This window comes from Mustela lutreola, chromosome 1 (assembly GCF_030435805.1).
Source record: "Mustela lutreola isolate mMusLut2 chromosome 1, mMusLut2.pri, whole genome shotgun sequence".
Lineage (NCBI taxonomy): Eukaryota > Metazoa > Chordata > Mammalia > Carnivora > Mustelidae > Mustela > Mustela lutreola.
In genome coordinates, this window is record NC_081290.1 from 260,836,846 (window position 1) to 260,851,836 (window position 14,991).

The window sequence follows — 14,991 nt, forward strand, 5'->3', positions numbered from 1 at the left end:
TATTTATTTATTTATTTGACAGACAGAGATCACAAGTAGGCAGAGAGGCAGGCAGAGAGAGAGGAGAAAGCAGGCTCCCTGCTGAGCAGAGAGCCAGATGCAGGGCTCGATTCCAGGACTTTGGGATCATGACCTGAGCCGAAGGTAGAGGCTTTAACCCACTGAGCCACCCAGGCACCCCTATTCTTTTATTTTTTGAAAAGATTTTATTTATTTATTGGAAAGAGAGAGAGAGAGAGAGAGAAGGACAAGCAGACTTCCAGCTCAGCAAGGAGCCCAACTCAGGACTCTATTTGAGATCAGGACCTGAGAGGAAGTCAGCCACTTAAGTGACTGAGCCCAACCGTGTCTCCTATCTGTTCAAATTTAGTGGGAAGAGTTTCTTTTTCTCAAGGAAAAGAAATACATCTTTGGGCTCCTTGAGCGGGCCTCTCAGCTATGCAGATGTAGTAGGAGACACTCCTGAACGTTTTTTCCATTCCAGCGGCCCCTCCCTGAGGCCCAGGTGTACAAAACTGATCTCCAGCAGGAGGTGCATTATTTGCATAAGAAGGCCAGGACCTTTGGGAGAGACTACACAGCAGAAGCCCCCTACTGGACCTCTCCTGCCTCAGACTTGTAGTTAGAGAGCTCTTTTTGGCTGACTAAGTCCTCCTCACACCTCCCGAACCTTCAATGGCAGGAAAGGATTTTTAGGATCTGGAGGAAAACAACAATAAATTCCTAACTTGAGGAAGGAGAGCATGCATTGATGCCCAAGGCTCTCTGACAAATTCTGAGGTTTTTCTTTGGAGAAGTGTCAGTCAGCATCATCTGGTAAGGTTGTGCAAGGGCCATTTCTCTCTCTTGCCCCCTAGACGTGGTATAGTGAGGAACAAGGGCAGTGATGACCACAAAGTAAGTGCAAGGAGAACTGGTCTCCTTTGGAAGGAGTAACTTTTGGGTTTGGGGTTTGGGGAAAGACCTAAGGGAGGGGGGTCTTAGATTTTATGCCTGGGTGACTTCAAGCAGTTGTGACTGCCATATGAGTTTATGGAGAGTTTCATATTGCTCACACAGAAAATTCATTCTTTCATTTTACAAATACAAGTTGATCCCTGAACAACATGGGTTTCAACTGCACGGTCCACTTGTATGTGGATTTTTCTCAATAAATACAGTATAGTACTGTTTAATGTATTGCTCTTTTTTGTGATTGTTTATTTTTTCAAAATAATTTTTGGGGCTCGTTGGTGGCTCATTTGGGTAAGCATCTGCCTTCGGCTCAGGTCATGATCCCAGAGTTCTGGAATTAAGTCCCACATCAGGCTTCCTGCTTAGTGGCGGTCTGCCTCTCCCTCTGCCCCTCCCCCATGCTCATGCTCTCTCACTCTTTCTCTCTCTCAAATAAATAAAATCTTTTAAAAAAATTAATTATTTTTAGGGGAGCCTGGGTGTCTCAGTGGGTTGAAGCCTCTGCCTCTGGCTCGGGTCATGATCTCAGGGTCCTGGGATCGAGCCCCGCATCGGGCTCTCTGCTCAGCTGGGAGCCTGCTTCCTCTCTCTCTCTCTCTCTGTCTGTCTACTTGAGATCTCTGCCTATCAAATTAATAAATTAAAAAAAATCTTTAAAAAATATTAATTATTTTTAAAGAAGTAATCTCTACACCCAACTGGGGCTCAAACTCATGACCCTGAGATCAAGAGTCATATGCTCCACCAACTGAGCTAGCCAGGTGCCCCTGTGATTTTCTTACCATTTCTTTTTTTTCTAGCTTACTTTCTTTTAAGACTACACTATGTGATATGTATAACATACAAAATGTGTGTTCATTGAGTATGTTATCAGTAAGGCTTCTGGTCAACAGTAGGCTACTAGTAGTTAAATTTTGGGGAGTTAAAAGTTACATGCAGATTTTTGACTGCAGGGAGTGTGTGTGTGTTGGGGGGGTGGGTCCACAATCCTAACCCCGAAGTTTTTCAAGGTATTTATTGAGTTCCTTTATATAATGCCAGGCCGTGATCTACCCTCTGGGGATAGAGCAGATAACAAAACAGACCAAAAGATCTGCTGCCAGGGAACTTACCTTTGCGGGGAGGTGGTGAGGAAGCGACCAAAAAATCTATACCAGCGTACCTAAAAACAGGGAGTTTCGGGCACCTGTCTGGCTCAGTCAGAATAACATGTGACTCTTGATCTTGGGGTCATGAATTTGAGCCCCATGTGGGATGTAGAGATTCCTAATAGATAAATAAACAAAACAAAACTCAGGGCATTTATGTGTACGTATAGGTAGCTATCATTGAGGAAGTTGTCATTGAGAAGGTAATATTTGGGTAAGGACTTGAGGAGGAAGAGTGACTGACTGAAGTCTTTGAGGAAGAGTATACAGCAAGGTCTCAAAAACTAGGAGGAGTGTTCCTTGTGGACCAACCAGTTCTATGTAAGATCTAATAGACCATTTTTTCTTCTTTTTCTGAATGAAATTGGAAGTTATTGGAAGGAACACTAAAACTATACAGAAAAGTGCAAAGAAGAAAAATAGCTCCCTTACCGAAAGCCAATGGCTTTTTGATCATGTCGTGTCCTTCCTTAAATTCTTCAGTAGCTTCCTTTGCAGGTAGAAGAAGGTCGTAAATCCCAACCTGGCCTTTGTTTTTTCCTCTGCCTTCATCTGCTTGGATTTATCCTCTCACTCTGACTGAAATACAGCTTTTAGTTTCTACTCTCTATTGCCTTTTTCTACATGGCTTTTGCATATGTCTTTCCTTTTGTTGGAAGTGTTCCCTGTCTAGGCTACTTTCCACACATCTTTCAGATCTCAGTTTTCATTCACTCATTCAATGTGTGTAGTTGTACCTAGTCTTGTGCTTTAAGCGCCCCCTTGATGGGTTCAATCCTTTACTGTTAACCTCTTGAAATGCTTCATGATTTGGAACAAGGCACCCCACTTTTCCATTTTTCGCTGGGCCCCAAGTGTAGCTGGTCCTGTGGATCAGCTGCTGCTCACCACTGTCTTGGAGTTGGGGTGTACAATGGTGTACAAACGATATGCTACTTTTGCAGAGCTTTCAGGTTGGCAGGAGAGGAAGGCTTCAATCAAACAAACAGAATGAACCACTGAGGAAATGGAAACGGAGAAAAATGCTACCCCATGAAGGATGTGTGGGGGCATGGCTTAGAGAAGTCAGGAGGCTCTTTCTGAGGATGCAAGCCCTTAGTTGAGGCCTGGAGAGTGAGAAATGAATGAGGTTTTTTTATGGCTTCCCCACCTTCTCACTTGATTAGGGTCTACCCTCTCATTGCAGGCTATGCTTTTTTTTTTTTTTTTAAATAATGTTTATTTATATTATATTTCTAGAGAGAGTGTAAACTCACAGGGTGTCTCTTTCTTGTATCCTCGGAGTATAGCCCAATGCCTGGTACTCAGTATTTAAGTAGCAATTCTAAATGGAAAGATTTTTTTTTTTTTTTTTTGAAATCTTGGCCATTGGTTTTGATTTTTGTTTTTTTGGTTTGATTTGGTTCGGTTTTTGTAATTTTATTTATTTTTTATTTTTTTTAAAGATTTTATTTATTTATTTGACAGAGAGAGATCACAAACAGGCAGAGAGGCAGGCAGAGAGAGAGGAGGAAGCAGGCTCCCTGCTGAGCAGGGAGCCCGATGCGGGGCTCGATCACAGGACCCCGGGATCATGACCCGAGCCGAAGGCAGCTGCCCAACGCACTGAGCCACCCAGGCGCCCCGATGGAAAGATTTTTTTAAAAAAAGATTTTATTTATTTATTTGAGACAGAGAATGGGAGCACGAGTACGGGAGTGGAGCGGGGACCGGCAGAGGGAGAGGGAGAAGGAAACTCTCCACTGAGCAGGCCACCTGGTGCCTATGCTGGGCTCCCTCCCAGGACTCTGGGATCATGACCTGAGCCTAAGGCTGAAGCTTAATCCACTGAGCCACTGAGGCAGCGCACTCTGAATGAAAAGATTGTTTTTTGGTTATCATCTTTTTACACACAATTCACTTTTTCATATACAGTTTAGTAGTCTGCATTTAAAAAAAAAGAATGCTGGAAGTTTCCATTTTCTTTTTTTTCTTAAAACTTCATAAAATGGCTAAGGCAGGGGCTTTGGAAGCTATCTGGATGTTGGCATTCCAAATGGACTGGAGAGGTAAGAGATTGCAAGTAAAGAGATTAAGCTAAAAGACAATAGGTATAAAGTGGTGGAGGACTTGAAAGAATAGTGTTTATTGACTTATTTAGCAGCATTTACTAAAGACAACTATAAATCAGGCACTGTAAGCACTGGCAATTCAATTGTTTAAAAAAAAAAAAAAATCCCCTCCTGGAACTTATAGTGCAGTGAATACCAATGTCAGGGATAGAAAAGGAAAAAAAAAACCTCCTTTTCAGCTTTTCCATAAATGTTGTAATGCCACAAAATAGGGAGAATTGAAGCCTCCTATTAGATGTGATCCAGAGAAATATTTTACAAAAACTCTGGAAATTTGAAGTTCTAGTGGAATAGTTCCCATATTTCACTAAGATTTTTTTTTTCTATTATTATCACTTTCTCCTGTGAATAGTGTTTATCCTTTTTTGGTTCTTTTAACTATTGGTTTTTTAAAAAACCAAAAGTAACTAAATACTAAGTAAAAAGGAATGGCTAACATGCTGCTATCTCTCTGAGAGACAGTCATTGTTTTGTTTTTCTATTCTGGAAGCCTTTTCAACTGTTAGACTCCCTAACTTGAAGAAAACAACTGCCATTCGAAAATACTTCCAACTGCCTCAGGGCATATTATCCTCTTCTCTTTTTAAAAGGAATTCTCAAAAATACTCCTTGCCATTTGAAAAGCAGCCGGGAATAAATGTGTATTAAATATGCAGCAATTTGCCACTCCCTTTGCCCTGCCCCAGTTACTGCAATAGAAAATGTCAGAGGATAAATACATATGGGGTAGAGTCAAACCTCCCAGTGAAGATTATGAAAGGAACAAAGCAAGGACCCTTCCTTAGAGAAAGGTGTTCAGCCCCACCCCCGTTAAACACTGATTAAGAACAAAAGGCAATAAGTATTAAAATAAATTAACTCTGAATGGTAGGTACTAGAAGGTCAGTTCGTTTCTTAGGGAAAAGAAGGGGACAGGGTGTGCAGACCCGGGCTTTGCTGTATTATCTTGGGCAGGTCACCTAAGCTTCTTTGACGCCCTGCCCTAGCTTAAGAGTCTGGACCAAGGATCTCAAAGTTTTTTTCATCTCTAAAATTCTACAGTTCTATGGTTACGTTGAGATGGGCCATTCTGTTGATTTCCTAGTCTCCAGGACAGAGGTAACTAGTTTCTGGGAGCGGAACTAACTTGATGGAGAGTTATGAATGCAGAGGTGGGTATACTTCACAATTACAGGGTTTGGGACCTTAGAGATCTTCTTGGAAAATGTGCAGAAGGCCTTTCCCTCGTTCTTTAACCCAATTTTACAATATTCTTGACTCTTTGGGATGGGGGAGCGGGAAGGACCTGTTTTAGACCGGGACTGTTCACTTGACCAAGCATTTCCCCTTTCCTTATTTTTGGACCCTTAAAAAAAAAAAAAAAAAAAAAAAGCCACCAGCAGATCCTAAAGGGGTGGAAGGGGAAATTGTGATTACGGCATCTCGAAAGGCCTATAAAATCCTGCTTCCTCATCTTAATCCTTTCTTTTGGGGGGGGGGGGTAGGATCTTTTTTTAAATGTGTATTTTTGTCGGTGTGGGCCTACAGTGAGGTTCAGAGCCGCAGAGGGGGCGCTGACTGACGCTGCGGCTGCGGGCGGGCTGGCGGGAGGGAGCTCCGGGTCGGGTCCAAGCCGGCCGCCAGGCGGGCTCGGAGCTACAAGGGCGCGGCTGCGGGCGGGCCCCGGGGAGGGGCTTCGCGGAGGCGCCGCGGCCCGAGGCGAGCGGGGCCGCCCGGGCTCGGCGCGCAGCGCGGCCCGGCGGGCGGTGGCGCTGCGGAGGCGGCGGCCGAGGCCGGCGGGCGCGGAGGAGGGGCCCGAGACTGGGGCGGCCGGCGGCAGCTGCCTCCGTGACGACTGCCGGCAGCGCGGCGGCCTGAGGAGACCGAGCCGCGGGCCCCGGCGTCGCTGCCTCTCTCGGCTGTCTCCTCCTCCTCCTCTAGCGGCAGGGGCGTCAGGAATGGGCCCCAGCCGGCGCGGGCCCCGCACCCTGCGCCGTCCGTAGGCTCCTGCAGTCGGAGGCCGGCCGGCCGGCCTCACACCACCCCTCGCCCCAGCCCTGCCGTCCCCACCCCAAATCCCCGGGAAGGAAGATGAGGGAGACGGGCCCGGCGCTCAGCAGCCAGAGCAGCCAGAGCAGCCGCAGCAGCCGCAGCCGCAGCCGCAGCCGCAGCAGCAGCAGCAGCAGCAGTCGGGGGAGGGTGTTTCGCCGTTTCCTCTCAGCCGCCAGGACAAGATGGCAGCGGCCGCGGAGAGGGGCTGAGCCCGGGCTGGGTGGTGCCGCCTGCTGAAGCGCCTGGCTCCCTGTCCCCGGCACGGCCCCGCACCCCACTCCGGACATGCTCAGGGCTGCGGCCGCCCGAAGAGGGGAGAGCTCAGGCCTCTAGGAAGGTAAGGGAGGAGGGCGAGGGGCGCCCCCACCCCAGGGTGGGGGGACTAGCTTCATTCGCGGGGCCTCCGGGCCCCTCAGTCCGACCCCGGCGGAGTCCAACGCCTCCCGAGCGGCCCGCACCCGTCGCGCGTCCAACATCGGCGGCCGAGCCGCTGCGCTCCCGAGCTCCGCCTTTCCGCCGCGGCTCCCCGCCGGGTGGCGAGTTCGGGGACCGCTCGCGGCCCGCAGGCCGCCGGACGCGGGGGCCGCGCGTGGTTGGTGCGAGCGGTGGCGCAGCCTCCGGGAAGCCGCGCCGAGGCCGGGCCAGGCTGGGCGGCCCCGGCCTTCGGCTGCCAGGGTTGCGCAACGGCTCTTCCCAGCAACCGAAGTTTTGTTTAGTCCCACAGGGGGCCTCTTTCCCCACCGCGACGTTAGGCCGTCACTACGGAGACCTCTTGTCTTTCATTAAGGGGAACAAACACAAACACGCGCACGCACGCACGCAACTTGAGCGCCCCAGCCGATGGCTGCGTCCCTGGCTTTGTGGCCCAGTCACCAGCGTCGCCGAGCGGCCGGTCTGGAGGGTGTCAACTCGGGAGACGTGAGTGCGTGTGATTGTTGGGGAGGAGAAATGTGACCCGCCGCTCCGCGTCCCCCGCCGCGGCCGGAGGAAGGCGTGGCGGCCGCGCGGCGGGGCTGTTGCCGGCTTCTCGCGCTCCGGTGGCGGCCGCCCGGGTCCCTTGGTGGAGAACTCTCGGAAAGACTTCGGCTGGGAATGTCTGTTTTCCTGTCGGGAGGGAGACGGCTGTTTTTAAAATGGTATGTGGCTCTCCGCGGAGCCTGTTTCCCAATCTTATCTAGGCTTGAGGAATTGCGCTAAAGGGTGTGTGCGTAAATTACCTTGGACCTGTTACAGAGGAGTCCTAACACGTTCAGTCCTCGGACTGTGTTTTCCCAACCTCTCGCTGCCCTGTTAGAATTTATTTTTTCCACCTGTCCGGTCGCTGCTTCTAATGATAAGGCGCTTCTGTTAGCAACAGTGAAGTTTTTCAGATTCTCGGCTGGCGTATAGGGAAAGCTCATGGTAGATTCTGTTGTCAACTTTGATGTCTCCCTGGTCCTGGGCCGGGAGAGTTAGCTTGTAAACCAGCCTGTGCTTGTGCTTATGTGTACCTTGTAGTAGTTTGGGGATTGGCTGACTACCCCCCTCCCCGCCTCCCCTCCCCCCCCAATTTTAGGTTTTGCTTGTTAGCTGTAGCTTCTGGCGTGGAATCACTTATATTCACACCATTTCAGTTTATTTCAAAGTTTTAATGTCTTGGTGCCTTACAATTTTTAGGAAGTGCCCTTTTTGATCAAATTTTTGTTGAAAACTTTTGAGCAGGATCAGTGGGCTTTGTCTGTTCCCCAGCTAACACATTTTAATCCTACATTCTCACTTTAATTTTTCAGAAGCTGGGCAAGCCTCACCATATGTTTGATAAGTCTAGATTCTGCTTATGTTTGCAAGTGCAGTGCTAATTTTATACAGTGAGCTATGATAAGGTTTTGATAGGTCATGATTAAACTTAGTATTAAACTTAGTAAACTTAGTCAACAAAATAAAACTGACGTTTTAAAAAAATAGTTTTTATAGTTTTATTGGCTACCTTATGCCTTTATGCCACTTAGCAGTAAATGAAATGTAACCAGTCAGATAAAGTATTTTTAAATTAAGGTTTTCTTGGTATATTTAGGGGTCCATTCTACTACATAAAGTGTAGACAGCTCATATTTATAAAATATAATGCTCAAACTGTTTCAGGCTTATTTTTCTTTTACTTTTGAAACTTATTTGATCTTAATTTATGTTAGAAGTGTGTTGAAGTATTTGGGATTTTGCACATTTCACTGTGCAGTTTTTTTGTACTTACCATAAAATTAAATAACAATTTGTTCCTGAATTTTTTTCCTCTACTCTAGGGAATATATTTTCTAAAAAAATTTTTTTTTGTGGGGAGCCTTAGATTCCAACTATGTTTTAAAAAGGTAAGATGAGCTTGAAATCTAGAACAGAACCAGTCATTAAATGTTTCAAATTTATATTTGGACATTGCTGACTACAGTAGCTAAACACATATTAGGCAGGCAGATCATAACATGGTGAGCTAGTCCTCGTTTATTGTCATAATACTTTTCCATTGAACTAGTCATTATCTTGCTTATAAACCAGTCATTGGCTTCTGGGCATGGAGTTTTAGAGTCACATAAAAGTGGATGGTTTTTATGAGATAATTCTTCTTGTAAACATGCTTGAAAAGAAGCTTCAGATCATACTATTTTAATTTTTTGGATGTTCTGTCATGGAGTACCATAAAATAAGGTGCAAATTACAGAGGTAGGCTGCTGTAGCTAGTATGGCGGGTATGGCGGGGCACATTAGTATTTGTTTATTGTAAGATATTAAAAGCTTTTTTTTCCCTTGTGACTTAAAATAGCAACAGCTGTTGAATGAACTTTTTTTTTTTTTTTAAGATTTTTATTTATTTGTCAGAGAGATAGAGAGAGCACAGGCAGGCAGAGTGACAGAGGCAGAGGGAGAAGCCAGGCTCCCTGCAGAGCAAGGAGCCCGGTGTGGGACTCGATCCCAGGATGCTGGGATCATGACCTGAGCCGAAGGCAGCCGCTTAACCGACTGGGCCACCCAGGTGTCCCTGAATGAACTTTCTGATTGAGCTTTTGTGTTTTAAATATTTGATACTTGAACACTGAAGGCATTTATAGGTAGGAAAGGGGAAATGTGGATTTTAGAACGCTGAAATACTGTTTCCTAAACCTGTTTCACATCCATTGAAGGGAATACTTGGTTGCATGTTGTTTTCCATAGGAGTGTTACAGTGACTTATTCTGGTGACTTTTGAAATGATTTTTCTATATTCTCTCCACAGTAGTTCACCAAAGGTGCTGATAAGGTAGATTAGAATTGTGTTAGTGGTAGTTAATTGAAAGGCATAAGTAATGTAGTTTCCATTGCATTCCATTTACGTTTGAGTTTGGAGATAAAGAAGTGATGGCAATATTTAGATTTAAGTGTGTTCTAAGAAACTTTGAAGTTCTCTGTATTTAAAATATCTCTCCAGAGTTATTCTTGCCCCTTAACTATTAGAGGATACAAAATAACTTGCTATATGATTATATTGTTGCTGTCAAAAGAAATGTTCATGTAAAATTTCTGGGTTTGCAGCTGTCCTAATTTTCTAATGTCTGAACTTGAGACTTCCAGTGTGTTATGTTTATCTTGGAAGTTACTTCTGAGAAAAATTACTACTATTTTGTTAAAATGGAGGAATCTGCCAGTCAATTTTATTACTTCTTTAAAGGTGTCCCTACCTGCCCACCCCCCAACTTGCTGAAAGCTTTGTTACAGTAACCTTTTTTATATGATACAAATGTGAGTCTAAAGGAATTATTTTAAATGTCTTTACTGGTTCTGGATTCAGCTGCTTAAAAAATAACTTGTATCTTTGAACACAGCATAAGTTGAATAGGGATATATATTTAGAGTTGAAGGGGTATTCCCCCCCCCTTTTTTTTCTTAGATTTTATTTTATTTATTTGAGAGAGGGAGAGACAGAACAAGCAGTTGGGGGGTGGGGCAGAGGCAGAGGGAGAAGCAGGCTCCCTGCTGAGCAGGGAGCTCAGTGTGGGGCTCCATCCCAGGGCCCTTCGCATCATGAGCTGAACCAAAGGCAGGCACTTAACTGACTGAGCCACCCAGGCATCCCAGGAGTCGAAATTTTCAGGGTAGGTAAGGGACTTATGTGGCTGACCTAAGGAAATACAGTCCAGTTCTTTTGGTTGGATTAAGAATGATTTGGAGGAGGAAAAAAATGTGATTTGGGGATAAACAACTTAATATTAGTGTTTTGCTTCTGTAGTTTTGTCATAGCTGTTATTTTGGACCTTATTAGGACCAGGCTAGAATAGAAATTTGGAAGATGTGTGTTATACATTTTACCTAAATGTTTGTCAAATTAGACCTTGACCTATTTGGCAGATCATGCTGCTCTCCTCAGTTGATACTAGGGCCATATGTCACTACACAAAGGCAACATAGTATCTGGATTCTTAGGTGCACATTGTTACGCTGAGGACCTGGAACCTCTGCTCTTAGGACTTGAGTGCAAATTTTAAAAATCTGGTCGAGTATTGGAAATGCTGTATTTTTAGGGATGGTATTTGTGGTTTGAGGGCAATTATGTCAGTAAACTGATTTATCTTTGTATTTAGTAGTTATGGCCAAGTCAGTACTTGAGAGAGTTACCTTTCTCCAATTGGAAGTCTTTGAATTGAAACAAGACAAGGACAATATGTTTTACTTTAAATATATTTTGTTCCTTTGACTCAAACAATTTCTTTAATTTTCTAAGAGAGTGAGAATTTTCCTTGTTGGGGAAGACTGAGTGGGAGGGAAGCTAGTGGTCAGGTAAGGATTAAGATAGAGGAAGCTGGGCCCTAAATTGCTGGAGGAGGTTGATTTAAGTGAATTTAGGAGACTTAGAAATCTGTTTTGACTTATGTATTCAAGTTGTTAGAGACCAGAGATCAGTGAAATATGTGGTAGCTTGAGGGAAAGATTAAGAATACACCATAACGAGGCACCTGGGTGGCTCAGTGGGTTAAAGCTTCTGCCTTCCCAGGGTCCTGGGATTGAGCCCCGCATGGGGCTCTCTGCTCAGCAGGGAGCCTGCTTCCTCCCTTTCTGCCTGCCTCTCTGCCTACTTGTGATCTCTGTCTGTCAAGTAAATAAATAAAATCTAAAAAAAAAAAAAAAAAAAAAGAATACACTGTAACATCTGTTAAAAGATCAGCATTGTGAAATAATATCTGTGTATTATCCCTGGCCAGTTTTTAAAACCACTGATACCCCCCCTCCTTTTTGTGCCTTTTATTTCTTCAGTCTAAGCTACTTTTCCTTAACGTTGAACTTAGAGAAGATAACCTTCCTGTACAATTACAAAATTCTTATGTTAAATGCCTAATTTGAAATCAGAAGTGTGAAGAGCATAGAACATATTATTGCTATTGAAGTGAGCTTGATTTATAGAAATAAATTTTTTTTATTTTTTTAGTTCTTAGAGATACTTAAAAATAAAACCTTAGTGCATAGTAAATGAATGTAGGTTTTTCAAACTGAAATAAAACCCAATTTCTCTGCTGTCACTCATTCGTTTTTTACTTTCTGAGATTAACATCTCTTCTTTTAAAAATTAGATTTCCAGGGGCGCCTGAGTGGCTCAGTGGGTTAAGCCTCTGCCTTCGGCCCAGGTCATGAACCCAGGATCCTGGGATCAAGCCCAGCATGCGGCTCTCTGCTCAGCAGGGATCCTGCTTCCTCCTCTCTCTCTCTGCCTGCCTCTCTGCCTACTTGTGAGCTCTATCTGTCAAATAAATAAATAAAATCTTAAAAAAAAATAGATTTCCAGATACATTTTTCATGTTGCATTTTCTTTGCTGCTTTGCCTTTTTTTTTTTTTTTAAATGATTACACCTAAAAGAAGTGGAGATTTAGAGAAGAATAACAAAGTATGTTGCTCCTTTGAGCTGTACTTTTTCTTTTAGGTAAGGATTCTAAATTGTGAAAGACTGATTCTTAGTTCCACTGAAAATAAAAGATTGCCAGAGGTGGTCAGATAAATTGTTTTATTTTGCATATTGTTAATGCTAGAGCATCTTTTTTAATTGGAAATCATTGTTTAGATTTGATATTGAAATAATTAGATGAAAAGAATGAGTCATTTCCTCCCCCCTTTAGAATTTTGTAGCCATTTATTATAAATTACATTTGATTATATGGCGTACCAAGAACATTGCCTTTATAGAATTTTTAACTTGGCTGCATTTGACTAGCCAGTTATAGATGATCCCCTATTTACCATGGTTCGACTTAGGAATTCTTGACTTTACCATGTGTATGAAAGTCATACACATCTGTACTTCGAATTTTGAATTTTGCTCTTTTCCCAGGTTAGCAGTGTGGGGTCTTATACTTTCCTTTGATGCTGGGCAGAGGCAGGGAGCCACAGCTCCTCGTCAGCCAGATGATCGTGAGGGTCAGTAATGATATACTTAAAACTGTTCTGTACCCAGACAGCCATTCCTTTTTTCACTTTCAGTACAGTATTGAATACATTACATGAGATATTTACCACTGTATTATAAAATAGGCTTTGTGTTAGATGACTTTGCCCAACTGTAGGCTAATGTGTTTTGAGTGGGTTTAACTCAACTTGTCCACTTAAGGTGGACAAGGCTAAGCTGTGATGTTCAGTAGGTTAGGTGTATTAAATGCATTTTCTATTTGGTATTTTCAGCTTATGATGGGTTTATCAGGATGCAACACCATTTAAGTTGGGAAAGACCTCTTTTCCATTTTAGAAATTAAAAAACATGTGACATACTAAAAATGTTTGTTAACTTCAAATTCTGCAGCTTCCCCCTACTTTTGTTGCACACTATTTATAAATTAAAATACCTTACAGTTTTTAAAATAATGAAATAGTAAACTTTGAAACCCTTGCAGAAAATAGCTTGCTTAGAAAACATTTCTTACCTATAAAGTGGTTATTTAAAGCCCTAAAGATATTATTTGTCTATATTTTAAGCCTGTGTTACCTGTTTAATTATACAACAAGTCTTGTAGGTTTGGTAAACTATACGACCTTAGATATATAATGTCCGGTCTTAAATAGTTAATAGGTTAGATAGAGTGATAACATATTGAAAATTGAACCTGACTTTCTAGAGATATTTCTTCCAAAAAAAAAATTAAGTTAATGCTTCAGAGGGCCTTAAATATGTAAGTTATGATAACTTATATTGAGATTAAGTAAGGTAAAGTGACATAAAATCACAATGAAAATTGCAGGTTATGAGCTATATAGCCTGTGGCTATGATGCTGTGCTTTGCTACATTCGCGGAACAAAACGTGTTGGGCCAACTTGTAATCAGTTTCAGTGGAGACAGTACAAGTATCTTTGGAGTGTTTTAAGTTAGGTGAGAATAGTATTGGCTTCAGAAATACTAGGTTTTTATTTATTTATTTTTAAAGATTTTATTTATTTATCTGACAGAGATCACAAGTAGGCAGAGAGGCAGGCAGAGAGAGAGAGAGAGGAGGAAGCAGGCTCCCCCCTGAGCAGAGAGCCCAATGTGGGGCTCGATCCCAGGACCCTGGGATCATGATCCAAGCCGAAGGCAGAGTCTTTAACCCACTGAGCCACCCAGGTGCCCCAGAGATACTAGGTTTTTAATTTGGTTACTGTGCTTTCAGTATTTTTTGTAGCTGGATCACAGACTTGTACCACAATTAAATGAAATTTTATCATGTTAGGCAAAACAGTGTTAAAATGTGTGTATGGAAACTATTTTACCTGGTATATATTTGGGTGTCCTTACTAGGTGCAAAGTATTCTGCTGTGAAGGAAGAGAGCAAGCCATGGTTCCAGCTATGGGCAAATAGGTGAAATTAGCCAAGTACTGTAAACTTTTTTTATACTTGAGTATGAGTATGTGAGATGGAAAACACTGCCTGAGAAAAATAATGATTTATATATAGCATGTTCAGGTTTTTTAAAACTGTTTATTTAAATAAATAATGTTTAAAATATCAGGAATGGTTTGGCTTCTGAAAGTTGGGTATAATACTTGTTACTCTTTATAATGTTTAAAGGCTAAAACGTCATTTTAAAAATATGAAAAAAAATTGGGGGTGCTTAGGTGGCTCGGTTAATGGCCAACTCTTGTTTTCAGCTTAGGTCATGATCTCAGGGTCCTGAGATGGAGCCCTGCATTGGGCTCCAAGCTCAGTGGGGAGTCTGCTTGAGGATTTCTTTCTTTCTTTTTTTTTTTTTTTTAAAGATTTTATTTATTTATTTGAGACAGAAATCACAAGTAGAGAGGCAGGCAGAGAGAGAGGGGGAAAGCAGGCTCCCCGCTGAGCAGAGAGTCCGACGCGGGGCTCGATCCCACGACCCTGGGATCATGACCTGAGCCGAAGGCAGAGGCCTTAACCCACTGAGCCACCCAGGCGCCCCTGCTTGAGGATTTCTTTGCCTCTCCCTGTCCCCTACCCCTGCTTGTACTTGTGCTCTCTCTAAAATAAATAAATAAATGAACAAATAAGTCTTCAAAAACAAAATAAAACAATTCTATAAATTTATTTTCTGTTACTAGCTTTTCCATGTAATAGTGGTTTTATATAGACATGTTGCATGTACATTTAAATCAAGTGGAAGTTCATATTTCTTAAGTATGTGAATCTAGTTCTCTTATTCTCATGGTTTTTCCTTTTGGACATGCACAATTCTTGCATTGCTTGAGAAGATTCTAATAGGTTTGCCTTTCCTAACTATATTACTACCTTCTAAATTTGGAATGCAGAGCTCTCC

At 43.1% G+C, this 14,991-nt stretch overlaps 1 protein-coding gene across 2 annotated transcripts in view; it reads left to right on the forward strand.

Annotated features, from left to right (window-relative positions):
- The first annotated feature begins 6,443 nt into the window (after nt 1-6,443).
- HIPK3 (homeodomain interacting protein kinase 3) overlaps nt 6,444-14,991 on the forward strand; it is a 92,590-nt gene continuing 84,042 nt past the window's right edge. Inside the window, exon 1 of one of the 2 annotated variants that reach the window (XM_059139211.1) lies at nt 6,444-6,581. The gene's annotated coding sequence lies outside the window, so the exon portion shown is untranslated. Of the gene's footprint in view, nt 6,582-7,026; nt 7,381-14,991 lie in introns of those variants that run through there. The other variant, XM_059139219.1, reaches the window with a different exon arrangement.